Below are 6000 nucleotides of genomic sequence, written 5' to 3' on the forward strand. Positions count from 1 at the left end.
CCGTTGTGGTGTGGCTGGCGTGTGTGGAGCGGAAGACTGGCTGATGGTTTGTATCTGAGGGCAGTGTCCGTTTGAAAAGACTGTATTTTGAGTGAGACTTTTGGTTCTTTCACTGTCAGCAATTCTATATAACGCCAGAAATACTGCAGGAAGGAAAACTCTCCTCTTATCTGGGAAACAAACTTCCACCGTTCCTTTGTGTAAATCCAGGTACTTTGCCATTAACCAGTATTCAAATCCAGGGCAAGTCCTGCAGAGCTGGATTTGAAGGCAGAAGAGTTTGTAGCATTATTTTTCTCAAACACTGCTACCACACGTGCTGCTCTGATCAAACGATGGGCCACGTGGCTGCCTAGCCCTTGTCTCCTTCCTTCGTCTCAGCAAACACACGCCTTCACTGGTCTGGTAACTCCGTAGGAGAAACTCGTTTCTAGATAAATAAGACCGGTTTGGAGTGAGTACACTTGAGAACTACCCTCAAACTTTATTTTGGAAGTTGATTTCATTATTTCAGTGCTATGTTATTTCTTGCATACCACTTCAAATGCTGGCAATGTATTCCATAAGGATTTTTTTTTTCACCTGTTATTGTTGATTCTGTTTGACTGCTTCAAAACCAGCTTTGCATAACTTACAGCTAAAAGTATTTTTCAAGTCTGATCTTTAAAAAAAAAAAAAAAGAAAAGAAAGAACCAGCTTGTCATATCCATGCACGCTGAAGCTGTAATGCTTTCCTTTTTCCTGGCAGCCTCTTCATAGAGCGCTGAAGTCCGAGTAGACAACCGAGTGGTAACCGTTGCTCTTACATTGAGTTGTGGTCCAAGTTGTACAAAAGAGTTAGCATGGCACTGCATCTTAATCACAGATTTTTCTCAAGTGTGGTCACTTTGTGCCTCGGGGTACGGTAATAGTACTGTATTGGCAGAGTAATTAAGGATTTTTTTTTTTTCTTTGTGAGGGTGGGAATGGGGCTCAGAAGAGACGAAAGCCATTGTCGGGCTGATTCCGGTAGGGACAGATTCACCTTGAAGTGAAGGCCTGCTAGGAACTGATCAGAAATGTGATTGTAGCCGTTCCTGCTTCCAAACCTGGTTTGTGCTCTAAAAAGGATTCTCCTCAGCTTGTTAAGAAGCGCTGGGGTGATGTGGAAAAGCTGTGATCTTCCCAACAAAGCACTGGTGTTTTAATGGCAGTTCCTGCAATTTGAGGATTGTGCTTCCGAGCCTGGCTGGGGAGCAGAGCTGCTGAGCGTATCGCGGTGAGAACCCGCGAGAGTCTCTGAACGGAACCTATTTATTTTTTAACTGCACGCACCACCCAAAATAAACTGTGGGTTTCAGCTGTGGTAACCCTCCCTCCGGTGCAGTTGCAGTAGCTGATGCTCACCATTTTTTCATTCTTCTGGGAGTGGAAGCTTCTCAGAGACCATCGTGTTTCTGTTCATCCAGCTCAGTCTCGACGCTTTCCTGGGGTCAGAGAGCTGTTGGTGGTGATCTGAGAACTGCTGGAGGCATTTAAATGAATTTTTAGTGCGTTAGGAAAACTGACCTGGCTTGGCTCTTGCTGTTGCTTGAAACTGAACTGCAGACAGGCTTTTGGAAGGAGCTGTGCTTGTCTGCGCTCTGTAGAGGAAGGCTCTGTCGCGGGTGGTTAAGTCTTGTTTTCCCCCGGACTGTCGTTACCACGCCGCGCTGGATGTGGAGCGGAATCAACGGGTAGAGCTGTTGATCGGAACAGGTAGGAACAGAAATCTGTTTGGCACTTTAGCTGAATAAGTGTGGACAGCCCAGCTACTCTGCGGTGTTCTGGACAAGGATTCCTCCTCCTTCTCCTCGTTTGCTCAGTTTTCAGCCTCTTGTGAGTTCTTGGCTCCTCTCACTTTCTGTTTATCCATCTAGTTGCAGGTAAACAAGTAAATATAGCTCGGAAAGAGAACAGGGAAGAGAATTCAAGAGGTACCTCCAGGCTTGCTTATCTCTTCAAGGGAAATACAAATTGAAGTTGCAAATGTCTTACAGATTTTCTCATTATTCTGGTTTTTATAAGCACTCTTCACAAGTCTTCACACTCTGGTGTTGTGAAGTAAAAGGAAGAACTTAGAAGAGAGAGGCTGTGTTTTGGGGGGCGGGGGGTGGAGAAGGGGTCGTTTCTAGGATGAAGCTGCAGTAGTTCTGCAGGCCCCGTGCAAACCACATCCCATGGGCTGCAGCAGACGCTTTGGTCTTGCAAGAAGAGTAGAGCCAGCCGCAGCAGGTAGTAAAGACAGAGCTTTACCTTCTGTCTTGGTCAGGGTTTTCCTTTATTGGCAGCGGAACAAAAATACAAGTTGTTTGGACAACCACACCACAGACAAAACCTGGTGGCCCTCAAGATTCCCTTTTAACGGGGCGTCTTTCTACGTTCCTGGTGAGCAAGCCAGCCTCTGAGTCACCTGGAGGTCCCTTCTGTTTGTGTCCTGGCCGTTCGGGATGGGTGTCGCTTTCCTCTCGGATTCAATACCTGATGGAGGGCCCCCGGGAGGCTCCTTCTCGTGAGACAGCCGCAGGAGAAGTCTCCTTCACACAGCAAGCCCTGCGTGGTGGAGAAGTGATGTTTACCTTTACATGGCGTTAGCAGCTGTGAAAACTTCGGAGTAGGTTTGTAAAATCGGTCTTTTCTACGCCGTGTGAAATGGACTGGAATAATTCCTTTGCTGATGTACCTGTGGAAGAACAAGCCATTTAAAAAAAGAAAAATTAAAATATTATCTCAGTATTGTCACTGACTCCTTCAGGTTTTTTTTTCCCTGCTGGTTGGTTGTCAGGGAACTGTGATTTGCAAAAACTTCAAAAATCAACAGCTTCTCTTTCAACCCCTTCCTTCTACTCCTCAGCAAATAGAAAGCTACGCCTCGGAGGGTTCTGAAGGATTCGAGGTAGCGGAGCGTACCCAGGTGTGAGTGCCCTGGAATTTCAGTTAATTCACTCCCCTGACTTTTTAAATTGAACTGTTTGTTTCCGACGCCAGCTGCCTTCTCGCGGTGTTAAAGTAATTGCTAAATAAAAGCAATTTCCAGGAGTAATATGCTTTGTGACTCTTAAAATTAATTTCCGTAATGGCAATTCAGTGGTTTGGTTGGGTGTTCGGCACGTTTTGTGTGCAGTCCCTGTGAATACATAAGCTGGGTTTTTTGTTTGTTTTTTTTTTTTTTTTTAAATGAGCTGAAATGAATTGCCTGCCTTCTTGTTAAGTAGAGAAAAAAACAAACAAACAAAAAAAAAAACCCCAAAAACCAAGGTTGGTGTGAGAATAGGCAAGGGATAGAACGGTATCTGCAACTTTGTGCAGATGTGGTGGTCTGCCAGCGGGCTGTCGGGTGTCCTTGCAACTGAGGAGTGCTAAATGCTTCCCGGGGAAGATGTTCCCAGCTTTGAGTTATTTGGCTGTAACCGTGTCCTCCTGTTAGAAGAGGAAAACCTCTTCCATCTGGGGCCATCACTGTCTGCACAGGGACCAGCTTCATAGAATCACAGAATGGTTTGGGTGGGAGGGATCTTCAAAGCCCATCCAGTCCAACCCCCCTGCAAGGAGCAGGGACATCTCCAACCGGATCAGGTTGCTCAGAGCCTCATCCAACCTGGCCTGGAATGTTTCCAGGGATGGGGCCTCCACCACCTCTCTGGGCAACCTGGGACCATGTTCCACCACCCTCAGTGTAAAAAATGGCCCCCTTTAGGCACTGGAAGGCCACTCTAAGGTCTCCCCGGAGCCTTCTCTTCTCCAGGCTGAACAGCCCCAGCTCTCTCAGCCTGGCCTCACAGGAGAGGTGCTCCAGCCCTCTGATCATCTTTGTGGCCTCCTCTGGACCCTCTCCAACAGCTCCACATCCTTCTGATGTTGGGGGCTCCAGAGCTGGACGCAGCGCTGCAGGTGGGGTCTCACCAGAAGCGGGGCAGAGGGGCAGAATCCCCTCCCTCACCCTGCTGCCCACGCTGCTGGGGGTGCAGCCCAGGATGCGGTTGGCTTTCTGGGCTGCAAGAGCACATTGCCAGCTCATGTTGAGCTTCTCATCCACCATCACCCCCAAGTCCTTCTCCTCAGGGCTGCTCTCCATCCATTCTCCGCCCAGCCTGGATTTGTGCCTGGGATTGCTCTGGCCCACATGCAGGACCTTGCACTTGGCCTGGTTGAACTTCACTTCAGGACATCTTAAACCTGCTCGAAGTGGTGCTGGACAGGCACTGTGCAGCGTGGTTGGACCAGTCTCTGGCCGGGTGGGTTTCTGAATAAGGATGCTGTGCTGGGAGAAAACCAGTGCCCAGGTGAAGAACAGCCATTGTACCTGACCAACGGCAGGGGTGATCCTATTTCCTTTAAAAACACTTGGAGGCAACCAAAGAGCAGCTCTTCTGGATGCATCGGTGGAGGAGAGAGACAACACCACAAGTGTGGTTTTTAACCTCCAGCTCTGTCTGTTCTCAGTTCATTTTATGGAAGACAACCAGACTAAACATCATCCAAATGATCCCATTCCCTTGCGGCTTTTCTCCTCGTTCTTCAAGCTACCTGGTTAGAGATGCTGTGGGGTTTTTTGGTTTTTTTTTTGGTTGGTTGGTTGGTTGATTTTTTTTTTCACTCGGGGAAATGATCTTTGTGAGAGGTTTCCTGAGTGTTTGTGATTGCTGCTTTTCTTTCCCTTTCAAGGCGTCACTGTATGGATTCGTAATTTTAGGAGGAACTTAAGAAGTCTCTTTCATGTAAAACCTAAGGCAGACAGAGGTTTGACACGGGCGTCTGAGCCTGGCATTTCTTTCCTTTTTAACTCGCTGAAAACTCAAGATGAGGAAATACTTCAAGAGTAGAAAGAAATTCAGTAGAACCCGAATTACAGCAGTGCTTAAAATTGTATCCATGCCTGTCTAGAATTATAATTGTACAGATGGTTTCTTCGTGGTCCTTCCCCTTGTGCAGGCGAGGGGCCTGCCGAAATCCAGCTGTGGCTCCGCACAGCAGCTGCGCGTCCAGGTGTGTCAGCAACGCGGGGAACCGGGGCTCGGCCCCGGCCTCGGCGGCGACGTGGGATTTGGGCCAAATTGCCTGTCAAGCCTAAGACCACAAATCCAGCTCAGCAGGCTGGGAGAGCCGTGAATTACATCTGGGTTATCTCGGGGGCTGCGGCGCATCCCCTCTCCTCTAATTCGGAGTGAGGAGCCAAAAAAGGGAGAATGGGGCTGGAGTAATTCTCCTGATGAGTGGGTGCGGAGGAAGACTGGGCTGAGCTTTGTCGGAGCGGCGTCTGTCCAACGCCGAGAACGTTAGCGGTGATTCGGCAAACCCTGCCTCTGGGCGTGCCGGGAGGCTGGTGGGTTCCCCAACCTCTGTCCTGCTTCGTAGTCCTGGGAAAGCTGCTCTGCTTTTCTTCTCTCGTGTTACATGCACGTTGTCTTGTCCCCTTCTCTGCAAGCAGAAAATAACTGCTTCCCTTTCTTTAACGGGAATGCTCCCTGCACAAACCAGTTCCTTCACGTCTCTCTTCCTTCACCTTCCATGGCTTTCCAGGAGTGCCATCCCTCTGGTAAGACTTGTTTTCTCCCTCCCCTCCCATCCCATCAGGACAAACCACCGCAGTCTGCTGGCCGAGCCCGTCGTATCCAGATCCTCCTGCCCTTCCCTTGACTGGGGAGAGCCGGCCCCTCCTTGGGAGGAGAGCCAGGAGGGTCCCTCCAAGCCAGATCAGGAGCGACGCGGGATTTGAACGCATGTAACCGAACATGTTGAGACAGCCAGGAGCCTCCAGTGGAGAGAACAGCAAGTTTTACAGGTGATCCCTGATGTACATGGAGAAATCTCTCCTCCCCAGTGCACGTGAGGGCCAGATGTTCTCCCTCACCATCGCTGTGGTGATCCGCAGGCTCCCCAGCCTGGGGACAGCTGTGGACAGCAAGCAGCGAAGGTGGACTCCCGTTCTCCTACCCGCGGTGAGGTTCCTCAGGCAGGGACGTGGACGTGTGCAGCGAGTGC

Source organism: Chlamydotis macqueenii, chromosome 5, assembly GCF_036417535.1.
Source record: "Chlamydotis macqueenii isolate bChlMac1 chromosome 5, bChlMac1.mat, whole genome shotgun sequence".
NCBI classification, from domain to species: Eukaryota; Metazoa; Chordata; class Aves; order Otidiformes; family Otididae; genus Chlamydotis; species Chlamydotis macqueenii.